Raw genomic sequence first — 19,169 nt, forward strand, 5'->3', positions numbered from 1 at the left:
CATCTGAATTTTGGTCCTATCTCCCAACGATTCTTTTTAAACAAAACATCAGCAATTCTGATTTTCAGTATATCTCTTTTAGAGTAAATTCATAGTACTATCCAGAAAGATGATGAACATGGTAACTATATATTCATGTCAAGAAGACCCAATGCTCAGTCTACAACAAACACTCACCACCACTACCCACACAGAAAATCCTTATATTGGAGAAATTTGGGATTGGGGGAAGCCGAGGATTTCAAACATCTGAAGATTGTAAGTTAAAGGCCAGCCCAAGCCAGACCAGCCTGAGCTACAAAGGAAGATCCCATCCTACAGAACTAAAACTGAGAGAAAAAGCTGAACTTGGTGGTCCAAGTCTTTAATCCCAATACATGGGCGATTAGACAGGAGGATCCCTGTTCTGACTCCTTCCCAGATTACTTATTAATCTCTTGTAAAGTCTCTTCTTCTTCTTTTCATTCATTCTTCCTACGCCACTCCCCTCTCTGCAGTGTCCATACAGTCTATACCAAAGGAACACACCGTAGAGAAGACAATGAAGAGGGAGGAATCCTCAGTGTGTTTCTAATGGATCCCGGACAGCACACAGGACAAGCGCCAAGTTGGACCCTAAGGCTCCTTACAGCACACAGGACAAGCGCCAAGGCTCCTCACTCACAGCCCCATGCTCCCCCGACCCTCAATCCTGCAGCCAGCTCTCTGATCCTATCCCAAGGCCCCATGATTGTGTCCTCCAAGGGTTCATAATCTTCTAAGGCCCTGACCTGTTCAATCCTCTGTCATGAATATGGTCCTCCACCATATCAGTTAACAATCAGAAGCCATAGGAAATGGCGATCATGAGGCATTTCCTCACCTAGTGGCCACCTGGGCCTGAAATGGCCCACCCTGTCACACCTCGATTAACTGTCCAACAACCCTGAGCAGAGCCGATTATCACTTACAGGTTATCTCAGAGGTGAACACCTTCACAACTGCACCCTTCCGTGCTCAGCTCCTCAATGGTAAAAAACTGTTGTCAGCAGAGATGCCTGGACTGAGGATTCTGAAGACCCTTTGTGATGCAAGCTGGAGAAATCAGGTCTGTGCTGGTTGGCTGAATATATCCTGCTCATGCTTACATGGAGTACCAGGCACCATTGCTTCAAAGGGAGTTTTCAGGAGGTAGGAATGAGCTACTACTGACTTTAAGAGAATTTCTAGGTTTATAAGCCCTTACATACTTGAAAAACTTGAACAAACGTGAAACATATGAAACACTGCAAACGGCACTACTTTATTTCAACTGTAGAGGCTCTTGCATGCAATTTTGGTTTGTATTTATTCATGTGCGTAACATTGAATGTGTGTGGACTCTTTCTGAATGTACATACGCACACCACAAGAGTTTATTCTGTCCTAAGTGATCAGAAGGGAGCATCCAGATCCCCTATATCCCCTGGTACCCTCCTGTCTCCACCTTCCTAGTACTGACCTTGATTATAAGAACGTGCTAGACCATTCTGGCCCTCTCTCTCACTTATGCCTCTGTTGCCTACAGAGGCTGGAAGTGTGCACTGATTCTCTGAAACTTTAGTTGTGCATAAATTGTGAGCCACGATGTGGGTGTTTTGTGCCCGGTCATCTGCATAGAACAGGTGATTTTAACAGATGAGTCATTTTTCCAACCACTGTTTTGTGCACTTATTTGCACTCCTATGGCATCTTCAGGTAGCAGGCATGCATCTAGTGTGTTTAAATTTATGTTGACCTAACACACACACACACACACACACACAAAATCCACTGATATTTTTTAATTTGCATATTTCTCTATAACTCCTTTTGTCCTATTTCATGCCTTGTACAACTCCCTTGTGAGGTGTATTCCTTTTCTTTGTTTTTTCTTTTTAATTGTTTTACTAGATTTTTTTTTTCATTTACATTTCAAATGCTATCCTGAAAGTCCCCTATACCTTCCCCCTCCCCGTCCTGTTCGCTTAACCATGCACTCATAATTCTTGACTCTGGCACTCCCCTGTACTGCAGCATATAAAGTTGGCAAGACCAACGGGCCTCTCTTCCCAGTGATGGCTGACTAGGCCATCTTCTGCTACATATGAAGCTAGAGAAACAAGCTCTGAGGATACTGGTTAGTTCATATTGTTGTTCCACCTATAGGGTTGCAGACCCCTTCTGCTCCCTGAATACTTTCTCTAGCTCCTCCATTATGACCCTGTGTTCCATCCAATAGATGACAGTGAGCATCCACTTCTGTATTTGCCAGGCACTGGCATATCCTCACACAAGACAGCTATATCAGAGTCTGTTCAGCAACATCTTGCTGGCATGTGCAATAGTGTCTGCATTTGGTGGCTAATTATAGAATGGATGCCCCGGTGGGGTAGTCTCTGGATGGTCCATCCTTTCGACTTAGCTCCAAACTTTGTCTCTGTAACTCCTTCCATGGGTATTTTGTTCCCTATTCTAAGGAGGTATGAAGTGTCCATACGTTGATTTTCCTTCTTGATTTTCTTGTGTTTTGCAAATTGTATATTGGGTATTGTAAGTTTCTGGGCTAATATCCACTTATCAGTGAGTGCATTTCAAGTGACTTCTTTGTGATTGGGTTACCTCACTCAGGATGATATCTTCCAGATACATCTATCTGCCTAGGAATTTCATAAATCCATTGTTTTAATAGCTGAGTAGTACTCCATTGTGTAAATGTACCACCTTTTCTGTATCCATTCCCCTGTTGAGGGACATCTGGATTCTTTCCAGCTTCTGGCCATTATAAAAAAGGCTGCCATGAACATACTACTGCATATGTCCTTATTACCAGTCGGACCATCTTCTGGGTATATGCCCAGGAAAGGAATTATTGAATCTTCAGGTAGTACTATGTCCAATATTTTGAGAAACTGCCAGACTGTTTTCCAGAGTGGTTGAACAAGCTTGCAATCCCACGAGCAAAGGAGGAGTGCTCCTCTTTCTCCACATCCTTGCCAGCATCTGCTGTCACCCAAATTTTTGATCTTAGCCATTCTGACTGGTGTGAGGTAAAATCTTAGGTTTGTTTTTATTTGCATTTCCCTGATGGTTAAAGATGCTGAACATTTTTTCAAGTGCTTCTCAACCCTTCGGTATTCCTCAGTTGAGAATTCTTTTTTAGCTCTGTACCCCACTTTTTTGGGTTATTTGAATTTCTGGAGTCCAGCTTCTTGAGATCTTTGTATATATTGTATATTAATCCCCTATCAGATTTAGGATTGGTAAAAATCCTTTCCCAATCTGTTGGTGGCCTTTTTGTCCTATTGACAGTGTCTTTTACCTTACAGAATCTTTGCAATTTTATCTGGTCCCATTTGTTGATACTTGATCTTACAGCACAAGCCATTGCTGTTCTGTTCAGGAATTTTTCCACTATGCCCATATCTTCGAGGCTTTTCCCCACTTTCTCCTCTATAAAATTCAGTGTCTCTGATTTTATGTGGAGGTCTTTGATCCACTTGACTTAAGCTTTGTACAAGGAGATAAGAATGGATCAGTTCTCATTCTTCTACATGATAACCACCTGTTGTGCCAACACCATTTGTTGAAAATGCTGTCTTTTTTCCACTGGATGGTTTTAGCTCCCTTGTCAAAGATCAAGTGACCATAGGTGTGTGGGTTCATTTCTTTTTTTTTATTTTATTCTATTAGGTATTTATTTCATTTACATTTCCAATGCTATCCCAACAGTCCCCCACACGCTTCCCGACCCAATCCCCCCCACTCCCCTCCCCCACTCCCACTTCTTGGCCCTGATGTTACACTGTACTGGGGCATGTAAAGTTTGCACGACCAATGGGCTCTCTTTCCACTGATGGCCGAATAGGCCATCTTCTGATACATATGTAGCTAGAGACATGAACTCCAGGGGTTACTGGTTAGTTCATATTGTTGTTCTACTTATAGGGTTGCAGATACCCCCAGCTCCTTGGGTACTTTCTCTAGCTCCTCCATTGGTGGCCCTGTGATCCATCCAATAGTTGACTGTGAGCATCCACTTATGTGTTTGCTAGGCCCCGGTATAGTCTCACAAGAGACAGCTATATCAGGGTCCTTTCAGCAAAATCTTGCTGTTGTAGGCAATGGTGTCAGTGTTTGGAGGCTGATTATGGGATGGATCCCCGGGAATGTCAGTCTCTAGATGGTCCATCCTTTCATCTCAGCTCCACACTTTGTGTCTGTAACTCCTTCCATGGGTGTTTTATTCCCAATTCTAAGAAGAGGCAAAGTGTCCACACTTTGGTCTTCGTTCTTCTTGAGTTTCATGTGTTTCGCAAATTGTATCTTATATTTTGGGTATTCTAAGTTTCTGGGCTAATATCCACTTATCAGTGAGTACATATTGTGTGAGTTCTTTTGTGATTGTGTTACCTCACTCATGATGATGCCCTCCAGGTCTATCCATTTGCCTAGGATTTTCATAAATTCATTCTTTTTAATAGCTGATTAGTTCTCCATTTTGTAAATGTGCCACATTTTCTGTATCCATTCCTCTGTTGAGGGTCATCTGGGTTCTTTCCAGTTTCTGGCTATTATAAATAAGGCTTCTGTGAACATAGTGGAGCATGTGTCCTTCTTATTGGTTGGAACATCATCTGGATATATGCCGAGGAGAGGAATTGCATGATCCTCTGGTAGTACTATGTCAAATTTTCTGAGGAACCACCAGACTGATTTCCAGAGTTGTTTTACAAGCTTGCAAACCCAACAATGGAGGAGTGTTCCTCTTTCTCCACATCCTCTCCAGCATCTGCTGTTACCTGAATTTTTGATCTTAGCCATTCTGACTGGTGTGAGGTAGAATTTCAGGGTGGATTCATTTCTGTGTCTTCAATTCTATTCCATTGATCTACCTGTCTGTTTCTGTACCAGTACCATGCAGTTTTTATCACAATTGTTCTGGGGTACAGCTTGAGGTCAGCCATGGTGATTCCCCCAGATGTTCTTTTATTATTGAAAATAGTTTTTGCTATCCTAGTTGTTTTGTTTTTGTTCTTTTTTTGTTTGATTTTTGTTTTTGTTTTTGTTATTCCAAATGAATTTTCAAATTGACTTTTCTAACTTAGTGAAGAATTGAGTTAGAATTTTGATGGGTATTGCATTGAATATGTAGATTTTGTTAGGCAAATAGACATTTTTACTATATTAACCCAGCCAATCCATGAGTATGGGAGATCATTTTATCTTCTGAGTTCTTCAATTTCTTTCTTCAGAGACTTGAAGTTCTTGTCATACAGACTTTTCACTTCCTTAGTTACAGTCACACCACCGTATTTTATATTTTTTGACTGTTGTGAAGTGTGTTGTATCCCTAATTTCTTTCTCATCCTCTTTATTCTTTGTGTAGGGAAAGGCCACTGACATGTTTGAGTTAATTTTATATTCAGCTACTGCACTGAAGTTGTGTATCAGGTTTAGGATTTCTCTGGTGTAATGTTTGGGGTCACTGATACATGCTATCATATCTTCTGGAAATAGTGATATTTTGCCATCTTCCCAAATTGTATTCATTTTTTCTCCTTTTGTTGTTGAATTGTTCTGGCTATGACTTCAAGTACTATTTTGAATAGGTAGGGAGAAAGTGGGCAACCTTGTCTAGTCCCTGATTTTAGTAGGATTGCTTCAAGTTTCTCACCATTTAGTTTGATGTTGGCTACTGGTTTGCTGTCTCTTGCTTTTATTATGTTTAGGTATGGGCCTTGAATTCCAGATCTTTCCTCAACTTTTACTATAAATGGTGTAGTATTTTGTCAAATGCTTTCTCAACATCTAATGAGATAATCATGTGGTTTTTGTCTTTGAGTTTGTTTATCTAGTAGATTAAGTTGGTGGATTTCTGTATACTTAACTATCCCCGCATCGCAGGGATGAAGACTACTACTTGATCATGATGTATTCTTGGATTCAGTTTGGAAGAATTTTATTGAGTATTTTTGCATTGATATTCATAAGGGAAATTGGTCTGAAGTTTCCTTTCTTCATTGGGTCTTTGTATGGTTAGAGTATAATTGTAATTCTAGCTTCATAGAACAAATTGAATAATGTTCCTTCTCTTTTGATTTTGCATAATATTTTGAATAGTAATGGTATTAGGTCTTTTTGAAGAGCTCATAGAATTTTATACTAAACCCATCAGATACTGGGCTTTTTTTTTGTTGCTGTTTGGGAGACTATTAATGACTGCTCCTATCTCTTTAGGGGTTATGGGAGTATTTCCATGGTTTATCTGATCCTGGTTTTAATTAGGTACCTGATATCTGTCTAGATAATTGTACAATTCATCCAGATTTTCCAGTTTTGTTGAGTATAGGATTTTGTAGTAGGATCTGATGATTTTTTTTCGATTTCCTAAGATTCTTTTGGTATGTCTCCCTTTTCATTTCTGGTTTTCATAATTTGGATACTGTCCCTGTGCCCTGTAGTTAGTCTATCTAAGGATTTGTCTATCATGTTGATTTTCTCAAATCAACCAGCTCCTGGTTTGGTTGATTCTTTGTATAGTTCCTTTGTTTCCACTTGGTTGATTTCAGTCCTGAGTTTGATTGTTTCCTGCCTTCTATTCCTCTTGGGAGAATTTGCTTCCTTTTGTTCTAGAGCTTTTAGTTGTGCTGTCAAGCTGCTCCTGTATCCTCTCTCCAGTTTCTTGTTAGAGGCATTCAAAGCTATAAGTTCTCCTCTTAGGACTGCTTTCATTGTTTCCCATAAGTTTGGGTATGTTGTAGCTTCATTTTCATTAAACTCTAAAATGTCTTTAATTTCTTTCTTTATTTCTTACTTGACAGAGTTATCATAGAGTAGGTTGTTGCTCACCTTCCAGGTGTATGTGGGTTTTCTATTATTTATATTTTTATTGAAGATCAGCCTTAGTCTGTGGTGATCTGATAGGATGCATGGGATTATTTCAATATTTTTATATTTGTTGATGCATGTTTTGTGACTGATTATATGGTCAATTTTGGAGAAGGCATCATGAGGTGCTGAGAAAAAGGGATATCCTTTTGGTTTAGGATACAATGTTCTATCGATATCAACTAAATCCATTTGTTTCATAATTTCTGTTACTTTTATTGTGTGTCTTTTTAGGTTTTGTTTCCAGAATCTGCCCATTGATGAGAGAGGGTTGTTGAAGTCTTCCACTATTATAGTGTGCAGTGCAATGTGTGTTTTGAGCTTTACTAAAATTTCTTTTATGAATGTGGATGCCTTTGCATTTGGAGCATAGAAGTTTAAAATTGAGATTTCATCTTGGTAGATTTTACCTTTTATGAGTATGATTCCCACCACCTTGTCTTTTTTGATAACTTTGGGTTGGAAGTCAATATTATTCCATATTAGAATGGATACTCCATCTTGTTTCTTGGGACCATTTGCTTAGAAAATTATTTTCCAGCCTTTTACACTGAAATACTGTCTGTCTTTGTCCCTGAGGTGGGTTTACTGCAAGCAGCAAAATGTTGGGTCCTGTTTTTGTAGCCAGTCTATTAGTCTATGTCCTTTATTGGGGAAGTGAGTCCATTGATGCTAAGAGAAATTAAAGAAGAGTAATTGTTGCTTCCTGTTATTATTGTTGTTAAAGTTGCGATTTTGTTCTTGCGGCTGTATTCTTTTAGGTTTGTTGAAGGATTACTTTCTTGCTTTTTCTAGGATGTAGTTTCGATCTTTGTGTTGGTGTTTTCCCATTATTATCCTTTGAAGGACTAGATTCGTGGAAAGATATTGTGTGAAATTGTTTTTGTCATGGAATACTTGGGTTAATCCATCTATGGTAATTGATTGTTTTGCTGGGTACAGTAGCCTAGGCTAAAATTTGTGTTCTCTTTGTGTCTGTATAACATCTATCCATGATCTTCTGGCTCTCGCAGTCTCTGGTGAGAAGTCTGGAGTAATTCTAATAGTTCTGCCTGTATATGTTATTTGAGCTTTTCCCCTTACTGCTTTTGATATTCTTTCTTTATTTAGTGCATTTGATGTTCTGATTATTATGTGTCAGCAGGAATTTCTATTCTGGTCTAGTCTATTTGGTGTTTTGTATGCTTCTTGTATGGTCGTGGCCATCTCTTTCTTAAGGTATGGGAAGTTTTCTTATATATTTTTTGATGATATTTCCTGGACCTTTAAGTTGAAATTCTTCATTCTCATCTACACCTATGTGGTCTGTGAATTTTTTCATGGGCATTCCGAACTTCTGGGCTAATATCTACTCATCAGTTAGTGTATATCATGTGTTTTGTTATTGGGTTACCTCCCTCAAGATGTTATCCTCCAGATACATACATTTGCCTAAGAATTTAATAAATTAATTTTTAATAGTTGAGTAGTACTCTATTGTATAAATATACCACATTTTCTTTATCCACTCCTGTGTTGAAGGACATCTGGGTTCTTTCCAGTTTCTGGCTATTATAAATAAGACAGCTATGAACATAGTGGAGCATGTGACCTTATTACAACTTGGAACATCTTCCGGGGTCATGCCTAGGAGTGGTATAGCTGGGTCCTTAGGTAGTACTGTGTCCAATTTTCTGAGGAACCACCAAAATGATTCCCAGAGTGGTTGTACCACCTTGCAGCCCCACCAACAATGGAGGAGTATTCCTCTTTCTCCACATCCTTGCCAGCATCTGCTGTCACCTGAGTTTTTGATCTTAGCCATTCTGAATGGTGCGAGGTGGAATATCAGGGTTGTTTTGATTTCCATTTCCTTGATGACTAATGATGTTGAACATTTCTTTAGGTGCTTCTCAGCCACTAGATATTCCTTAGGTGAGAATTCTTTGTTTAGCTCTGTACCCCATTTTTAATAGGGTCATTTTTTCTCTGGCATCTAACTTCTTGAGTTCTTTGTATATATTGGATTTTAGGTTTCTAGTTGATGTAGGATTGTTAAAAATTTTTCCCATTCTGTTGGTTTCCATTTTGTCCTATTGACAGTGTCCTTTGCCTTACAGAAGCTTTGCAATTTTATGAGTTCCCATTTGTTAACTCTTTTTTTTTTCAGGAAATTGTCCCCTGTGCCCATGTGCCCAAGACTCTTCCCCACTTACTTTTCTATTAGTTTCAATATATCTGGTTTTATGAGGAGGTCCTTGATCCATTTGGAATTGAGCTTTGTACAAGGAGGCAAGAATGGTTCAATTTGCACTTTTCTACAAGCTAACTTCTACTTGAAACAGCACCATCTGTTGAAAATGCTGACTTTTTTATACTGGATTATTGTTAGCTCCCTTGTCAAAGAACAAGTGACCATATGTGTGTTGATTCATTTCTGGTTCTCAATCCCATTCCACTGATCTACATGCCTGTCTCTGTACCAATACCATGCAGTTTTTTTTGTTTGTTTGTTTTTTTTTTTTTAATTACAATTGCTCTGTAATACAACTTGAGGTCAGGGAATGTGGTTCCACCAGAAGTTCTTTTATTGTTGAGAATAGTTTTCGCTATCCTAGGTTTATTGTTACTCTCAATGAATTTTCAAATTGTTGTTTCTTTTGAGATAACCCCCACTCTAGTTCTTCAGGACCCGCATGAAGAACAAGCTGTACATCTACTACCCTTAAGCTGAGAGGCCTAGATCCAGCCTGTGTATTTTGTTAGTTACTTAGAAGCAGAATAGTTAATATAGTTTGTTGTTCAGGAGCTTTGGCTTTATTCTTGCATTATTTGTTTTTCTCTCTTATGGAACTATATACTTAGCATGTGCAAACTACACATTCAACTCCCAAAGTGAATTCCATCAAATCTCCAAACTCACAGGTTATCAATGCGTAGTCCACTGATTCCTATGTCTTTCTGTGTTGCTTTTTAACAATTGGAGAAGATTGACATTCCATGTGTGACCTCTATCAATCATGGCCTAAACTCTCAGTAAGCAAAATGCATGAGTGGTATTTGGATACTCTGTCTTTATCCCCTACTATCTTTTTATCTTCTATTTTTATTTTATACCAACCCCAATTCCCCTTCTAGCTTTTGCACCAGTCACAATGTATTATGATGCAATCCTCCTAAGGCCAATGATACTCAGGCTTTTATGTCTCCAGGAACACACTATTTTAACTGTTTGGTCTTTTGTTACCTTATCTGCCTAAAAATTAATAATCATTATTTCATATCAACTGGTTCTATTTATACACACACTGTGCATATATGTTATGTGATTACTGTTATTAAAAAAGGCATAATTTTTATATTTTCAAAGGACTCTGTTGGATAAAGGTGAAGATTAGATTCCCCCAGAAATGATCAAGTATGACACAGTAGAAATATACTGAGACTTCAATGTCCCCAGCTGTGCCAACCAAGTTCTCTTTCACACATAGTCTGTCTTTCTATGTTTCCATAATATTTTCTTATTCTTTTTTAATTGGTCTTTTTTTTTCCTTTGTTCTGAGATCCAGTGAAGTCAGAAAAATGTTATTTTTCATCTTTATTTAAAGAGCATATTATTATTAATACCATTATCATTGTTTTATTTACATCTCAAATATTGTCCTTCTCCTGCACCCCCTTGCACAGTTCTTCACCTTATTCCCTCTCACTTTGCGTCTGAGATGGGTATCACCTTGGACATCCCCCTCCCCTGAGTCAGCAACTCTTTACAGGATTAAGCAGAACCTCTCCCACTAACGTCAGTCAAGGCAGTCCACTGCTACATACATATTGGTGGCTTCAGACCAGATTTATTTGCTCTTTGATTGCTGACCTAGTCTTTGGGAGCTCCCAGTGGTACACATTAGTTGACACTGTTGGTCTTCCATGTTGCCAACCCCTTCAGTCCCTTCATTCCTCCCCCTAACTCTTCCATATATGTCTCTGACCTCAGTCTAGTAGTTGGATATATGCATCTACATCTGTCTCATTCAGTTGTTGGTATAGCATCTCAGAGGACATCCTTGCTAGGCTCCTCTCTGAAAGTACAACAGAGCATCAGTAATACTGTCAGGGTTTGGTACCTGCCCGTGGGATAGATCCCAAGTTGGGCTTGTCACTGGTCTGCCATTCCTTTAGTTATTACTCCATTTACCCCTGCATTTCTTTTATATAGGAACAATTTTAGGTTGAAAATGTATAGACTCAATACAATTTCCATCACTATTCCAATATAATTCCTCACAGACATGGAAAGAACAATTTTCAACTTCATATGGGAAAACAAAAAACCCAGAATAGCCAAAACAATTCTGAACAATAAAAGAATATCTAGAAGAATCACTTAAGCAAAAGTAATAATAATAATAATAATAATAACCCACATGGAGTTGGTACAGAGACAGACAGGTTGATCAATGAGATAAAAAATGAAAACCCAGGAATAAACATATACACCTATGGACACTTGATCTTTGACAAAAAAAGCTAACCATACAGTGGAAAAAAAATAAGGCATCAACAAATGGTGCTTGTCTAACTGGCAGTCTGCCTGTAGAAGAATGCAAGCTGATTCATATTTATCACCATGCACAAAGCTTACATTCAAGTGGATCAAGGACCTCAACATGAAACCAGATACACTGAATTTAATAGAAGAGAAAGTGGAAAATAAACTCGAATACATTGGCATAGTGAGAAATTTCCTGAATATAACACACCAATAGCTGAGACTCTAAGACCAACAATCCATAAATGGGACCTCATGGAACTGCAAAATTTCTTTAAAGCAAAGGACACTGTCAACAAGACAAAAGGCAAGGTACAGAAAATGCTTGTGTTTGTAGTCTTACTTCAACTAGATAAAACAAGTCTGTTTATTAGGAAATATGTAATCATATCATGACCATTCTATCAAGGCCTGTAGTATTTTCAGAGGACTATTACTATAAACTCACTTGTTATTACCTTGCATCTGGTAGCTTATTTGTACCATTTAAAGCAGTTGTCCTCAATCTTCCTATTGCTGGCAATCCTTTAATACTGTTCCTTATGTTGTGGTCAACCCAAACAAAAGTTCTTTTCATGGTTTAAATGTACATGTTGAATATAATAATATATGTTATGTTGGTTTGGGTTTACCAATATAAGCTTTATTATATATTCGTGGAACCTGCTACCTTAAGATACATATCTTTATTAAAAATTAAATTTAGATAAATATTACTTCAATTGTTTTCCCATCAGTGCTTATTAGTGTAAGAGTAGTATTAAGTATCCTTTGGTTTTCAAAATACCTTAATGACATTCCATTTTCTGTTACTGTCAAATGATTTCAATGGTGTTCATTTTTCTTTTATTTTTATCAGTTTCTCTCCTAGTACTCTGTTCCTCCATCTTTCTCATGCACTCACTCATTCCTCCTGTTTTCATCCGCACCTGACTCAAATCTACCTACAGAATTTGTTTCCCTTCCTAAGCAGATCCATAAGTTCCCCCTCCTTGAGCTCTTCATGTTTTGTTTAGGCTCGCTGTATCTGAGGATTGTAGTATTATTTTCCTTTAAAGAAAAACGTATGTTCAAATATAAATGAGTACATTCCATGTGTGTTTTTCTGTGTCTGGGTTACCTCATTCAGTATAATTTTTTTCTAGTTCCATCCATTTGTCTTCAAATTTAAGGATGGTATCTTTTTTTTTCCTCACAGAATAGTATTCCATTGTGTATATTCACCACTTTTTCTTTAGTTACTATTCAGTTGAGGGACATCTAGTTTGTTTACAATTTCTGGCCACTATGTGTATAGCTGCAATGAAGATGATTAAGGAAGTGTCCTTGTGGTAATATGGAGAGTATTCTGGGTGTATGCTCAAGATAGGTATATCTGGATCTTGAGACAAAACAATTTCCAATAGTCTGAGGAACCATTATGTTGATTTTCATAGTGGCTGTACTAGTTTGCTCTTCCATCAGCAATAGAGACATATTCCCCTTGTTCCAACTGATTGTCACCATCTGCTATTCCTTGTGGTTTGAACTTAGGCATTCTGATAGGTGTAAGATGGAATCACAAAGTAGTTCTAAATTGCATTTTCCTGATGGCTATAGACATTGAGAATTTTTAAGTGTTTCTTGGACACTTGATATCCTCTTGAGAATTCTCATTTTAGATAAGGTAACCCATTTTTAATTGTATTATTAGGTTTCTTAATATCTGGTTCCTTGAGTTTCTTATACATTAGCTCTCAGTCAGATTTGGGCTTGATGAAAATATTTTCCCATTCTGTGGGTTACTGTTTTGCCACTCGGTGTTTTTCTCTGCCTTACAGAATCTTTTCTGCTTCACAGGGAACCATGACAGTTTCAGTATTTTATATGATGGATTACATTTCTGATTGTTGTATGTTGAACCACCTCTGCATCTTTGGGAGGAGATGTACCTTATCGTGGTGTGTGATATAATGTCTTTTTGTTTTGTGAGTATTTTATTATGAGTATATTTGCATTAATGTTCATGAGGGAAATTGTTCTGTGATATACTTTCTTTGTTAAATATTTGTGTGGTTTAGGTGTCAGGATAAATGTTGCCTCACAAAATGAACTTGGAAATATTCTGTCTGTTTATATTTTGTGAATGGATTCCAGTAGTATTGGCATTATCAGTCCTTTAGCAGTCTGATAAGAATTTGTATAATTTAAGCTTTAATGCTGTTCATTTTGTTTACAAATGCCAGTACCCTTGAATTTATGGCATAGATGCTAAAAATTAAAAGATTACATTGGTGAAAAATTTTTTTGATGAATATGAAGTGTCTTTTTGTGTTTGCATCAATTAATTTTGGTTTGAAATATCTCTCTCTCTCTCTCTCTCTCTCTCTCTCTCTCTCTCTCTCTCTCTCTCTCTCTCTCTCTCTCTCTCTCTCTGATACTAGAATGGATAAACCAAGTTGCTTCTTATGTCCATTTGCTTATACATGTTAGATCAGGATAGTGAGAGCTCACATCATGAACTGAAAGCAGAAAGCAGAGAGAATTCATTCGTGGTACTGAGATGATAATTGCCCTGATATTCAGCCTGCAATAATGTACTCCTTCCTAACCCCTATTCTAAACCTGCACACAACACTAACCATTTGGGACCAATTGTATAAATTCTAAACATTATGGGAAACATTTCTTACTTAAATCACAACACTATCTTCTTCTCTGAAGGTTCAGAGGTCACCATGGAGAAGATAGTTGAAAGATTGCAAGAACCAAAGGTAGTGAATGACTACAAAGAAATTCTGTTTTCCAGAAACAATAAGTCATTTGTACACGTGAAATGATAGTGACTAAAATTATATGTAGAAGACAAATTCAACATCAAGCCAGACAAAGTCCAGCATCTAGGGGTGAGATCTTTAGAACATCCCTCTGCTGGCTAAGGAATTTTAACCACTTTTTTATTTTTTTGGTCACTATTGGGAGATAGAATTTAGCTTTTTTTTGGGGGGGGGATATGAAGCATGCACCTAATGACAGCAGAACCTCAATATTGTGGGTTAAATGAGAAATGTCTCCTATAGGCTTAGGCATTTGAATAATTCATCCTACTTTGGTGCTGGTATGTGCGAAGGTGCAGTTATTTATGGTGATGCCTGAAGAAGTGTGTAACTGGAAGCAGGCATTGAGAATACTTAACACTGCTGGATTTCCAATTTAGTCCCCTTCTCTGTGCTTGTTAAAGAAGAGGGCTCAGTGTTTCCTCCTCATTCTATTCCTGACACTTGCTGACATACAATCCTACCATCATGAAGTCTTTTCTATCTGAAAGTTTATGGTCAAAATCTATTCCTTCTGTAAGGTGCCTTGGTCATGTTATTTTATCATAGCAGCTGGAAAGTAACTAACACTTGGGTTTAACAGAAAGAACACATAAAACATGAAGGAGACATTTACTCCTGCAGGGATATGGAAGGAATAGAAAGGATAAAACAGGGAGTGGAACCTAAACATCCTTGACTTAAGAATAAGAAAATTAAGTAACTTTAGTCAATAGATATTAGGCTTCTTATTAGATTCAAGGCTCACTACACAGGAGAGGAACCATGCTCATTAATGCAAAATTGATCAAAGAGCAATAGCTCAGGGTGTGATAGGACATAGGGGAGAACCTACTGTTATTATTTTTACCTATATGTATACAGTATCAATAAATCCCCACATCAAAATGCATCATGCATATTTGGGTAATATTTAGCAGTAATATAAACCTAATTTTATTATTTGAAGCAAAACATATATAAATAGAAAATGTTATATAATTTGAAATAAAAGATACATAAACAATTGCATACATTGGTTTAATAAGTCAATTGAAACTGTAAAGTTCTAATTAAACTGTACATGCTCATTTACTTATAGCTTATTTGAGGTATAGGTTTTTATGAAGTTAGTAGTGAGATTTCTTATGACTTTTGCAGATATCCTTAGTTTATCTTACCTTCTTCCCTATTCCTTCTACATTAATCTTTCTCATTAGAACCCGACTCTCCAAAGTGTCTCCAGAAATTATGACAATCACAATTATTCATGCTGCCATCAGTAGCCATATTGAAACCCACATTTCATGTTGCTTCTGAAGATATTGTTAATGTCAAGGATCCCAGAAACCATCAGAATTTACAGTGAACTTCACAGTCAGTACTGTTCCCTCAGGTCATGTTGAGTTAAATGTTCTGAGATATGTTTTGTCGAGGTCACATATATACTGGCAACAGACAATGTATGGCCAAGATACTTTAGGCCTTTAGCAGCAATCATGTCAGTGATCCGTGCTGCATTATGGGACCAAATTAATATGACAGTCTTGTACTGCATTACAATAATTACTGATGTCAATTATGTATAATTCTGCCACATTCATGATAAGTGTTCTGCCATTTATAAACATTTTTATGTCCATTTTCATTCTTTCACTAGACAAGAGGTTTCAGTCATGGTCATACCAGCGGGATGCTGTCACCAGTAACAAGATAGAGTCTATTTTTAATATTTCTGATGGAGATCATGGTGATGACTATGATCTGTACTGCTTCTGGAGAAACTGCTGAATTCCATGGTCCATACTGATACCCAAGATCATTATGAGGTAAGTATTCTGAGCTAGCACTGGATAACAGATCAGTGGCTGAGATTCTACATATCATAAGGAATCCTGTTGATGTTCTTGATTTATCAATTTCACCCTCAATTTCAAGCAAACAATATATTTTGATGTTTGTGGCCTGTGAGAAGCAGCTATACTGATGTCAGTGATGTATTTTGTGAACAGAAATTGGGCAGGAATCCATTATATCTATTGCTGATGGAGATGCTGATGATGGCTATGATCTGTGTTGCTGCTTGAGAATCTGATAAATTCCAAAGTCCTTACTGATGCTTGAATTCATATTGAGGTAAATTTTCCTAGATGGCACTGAAGATCAGACTGATGTCTGAGATAATACCTGATACAGGAAATTCTCTTTATGTTTACTGATAAATGGATATAGCCCCAGATGTTTAAAATGAAATGTACTGTGATGTCTATGTTACTACCTGAAACCTGAAGCTATATTAATGTCAGAGTGGCATGATAGGAATGGCAATCATGAGGGAATGTATTCATATTGATGATGGAGACCTAATTTATAGTGGTGATCTGTGTTGGTGCGATCTGGTGAATTTGACAGTCCATCCTGATTCTCAAGGTGATATTGAGGTAAGTATTCTGAGCTAGCACTTGCAATCCATTTGATGTTTGAGATCAAACATTCTACAGGAAATTCTGTTGAAGACTCTAATACATTCATGTTGGCCCATAGTTAATCATGTAATTTATAAGATCTATACTACTACCAAAAGAGCCAGAGATGTCAAAAAAGAAAGAAAACAAAACAAAAACAAAAACAAAAACAAAAACAAAAACAAAACAAAACACAAAAAACAAAAAAACAAAAAAAAACTTTCCTGCCACTGGATGTGCATGGCCATAATATCTTCTGCACTCTTAATCGATATTAAACATAGTGTTGTATACCTGGCAACAGATACCATGGAACGATTTCATTGGCAACCACTTTGTCAGTGATCACTGTGCTACTGAGAGCCATGTTAATAACAGTAATCCAAAGTGCCTACAGAAACTATGTTGATGTCAATCATCATCCAGAAGCCCTGTTTAAACCCATAGTACATGATGATTCTGGGGAGATTGTTAATGTCAAGGATCCCTGAGACCAGCAACTTCCACAGAGAATTTAACAATACAGTTTTCTCAGAATATTTTTATTTTTGGGGTCTGAGATGTTATTTTGAGTAACATATATAGTGGCAACTATCACCATTGTATATCCATTAGACTTCAGGTCCAGCAGGTATGATGTCAGTTATCCCTGCTCCCATGAGGGACCATAATAATATGAGTGTCTCTGAATATCAATGGAAATTTACTTACATCAATTATCCATGTTCCTGTCTATTTTAGATGAAGTGTACTCCCAGCCTAACCATTTTGATGTCATGATGCATCCTACCACTAGAGAAGAGGTTTCACTACAAGGTCCTACTAGGTATCTGAAAATGTCTGAATGTGCATGATATTTCCTGGCAAAGACAAGATGGTATACCCAGATAAATGCTGCCATAGGCACCAAAGTCATGAGTGACCCTTGCTTTGGACCTTACTGCCACTTTGGACCTGATCCCAACTGCCAAGGGAAATATATTGGTGTCACTCATCAGTGACAATGGTCAATTTTGGAGAAGTTCCCGTGAGGTGCTGAGAAGTTATATCCTTTTGTTTTAGAATAAAATGTTGCGTAGATATCTGTCAAGTCCATTAGTTTCATAACTTCTGTTACTTTCTCTGTGTCCCTTTTTAGTTTCTGTTTCCATGATCTGTCCACTGATGAAAGTGGTGTGTTGAAGTCTCCCATTATTACAGTGTGAGGTGCAATGTGTGCTTTGAGCTTTACTAAAGTGTCTTTAATGAATGTGGCTGCCCTTGCATTTGGAGCATAGATATTCAAAATTGAGCGTTCCTCTTGGAGGATTTTACCTTTGATGAGTATGAAGTGCCCCTCCTTGTCTTTTTTGATAACTTTGGGTTGGAAATTGATTTTATTCGATACCGAAATGGCTACTCCAGTTTGTTTCTTCAGGCCATTTGCTTGGGAAATTGTTTTCCAGCCTTTCACTCTGAGGTAGTGTCTGTCTTTTTCCCTGAGATGGGTTTCCTGCAAGCAGCAGAATGTTGGGTCCTGTTTGTGTAGCCAGTCTGTTAGTCTATGTCTTTTTATTGGGGAATTGAGTCCATTGATATTAAGAGATATTAAGGAAAAGTACTTGTTGCTTCCTTTTATTGTTGTTGTTAGAGTTGACATTCTGTTCTTGTGGCAGTCTTCTTTTTGGTTTGTTGAGGGATTAATTTCTTGCTTTTTCTAGGGTGTGATTTCTGTCCTAGTATTTTGTTGTTGTTGTGGTGGTGGTTTTCTGTTATTATTCTTAGAAGGGCTGTATTCATGGAAAGATAATGTGTGAATTTGGTTTTGTCGTGGTATAGTTTGGTTTCTCCATCTATGGTAATTGAGAGTTTGGCCGGGTATAGTAGCCTGGGCTGGCATTTGTGTTCTCTTAGTGTCTGTATAACATCTGACCAGGCTCTTCTGGCTTTCATAGACTCTGGTGAAATGTCTGGTGTAATTCTGATAGGCCTGACTTTATATGTTACTTGACCTTTCTCCCTTACTGCTTTTAATATTCTATCTTTATTTAGTGCATTTGTTGTTCTGATTATTATGTGTCGTGAGGAATTTCTTTTCTGGTCCCGTCTATTTGGAGTTCTGTAGGCTTCTTGTATGATCATGGGTATCTCTTTCTTTAGGTTTGGGAAGTTTTCTTCTACTATTTTGTTGAAGATATTTGCTGGCCCTTTTAGTTGAAATTCTTCATTCTCATCAAATCCTATTATTCATAGGTTTGGTCTTCTCATTTTGTCCTGTATTTCCTGGATGTTTTGAGTTAGGATCCTTTTGCATTTTGTATTTTCTTTGATTGTTGTGCCGATGTTCTGTAAGGAATCTTCTGCACCTGAGATTCTCTCTTCCATCTCTTGTATTCTGTTGCTGATTCTCACATCTGTGGTTTCAGATTTCTTTCCTAGGATTTCTATCTCCAATGCTGCCTCACTTTGGGTTTTCTTTATTGTGTCTACCTCCCTTTTCAGGTCTAGTATGGT

General features: G+C 37.6%; 1 long non-coding RNA gene across 1 annotated transcript; it reads left to right on the top strand.

The window, feature by feature from the left end:
• The first annotated feature begins 15,959 nt into the window (after positions 1-15,959).
• On the top strand, positions 15,960-17,492 carry Gm42168. Its single transcript, XR_880612.1, has 3 exons — positions 15,960-16,040; positions 16,224-16,347; positions 17,418-17,492. It is a non-coding gene; the product is annotated as a predicted gene, 42168 (long non-coding RNA).
• The last annotated feature ends 1,677 nt before the right edge of the window (positions 17,493-19,169 follow it).

This window comes from Mus musculus, chromosome X (assembly GCF_000001635.26).
Source record: "Mus musculus strain C57BL/6J chromosome X, GRCm38.p6 C57BL/6J".
Taxonomy (NCBI): Eukaryota; Metazoa; Chordata; class Mammalia; order Rodentia; family Muridae; genus Mus; species Mus musculus.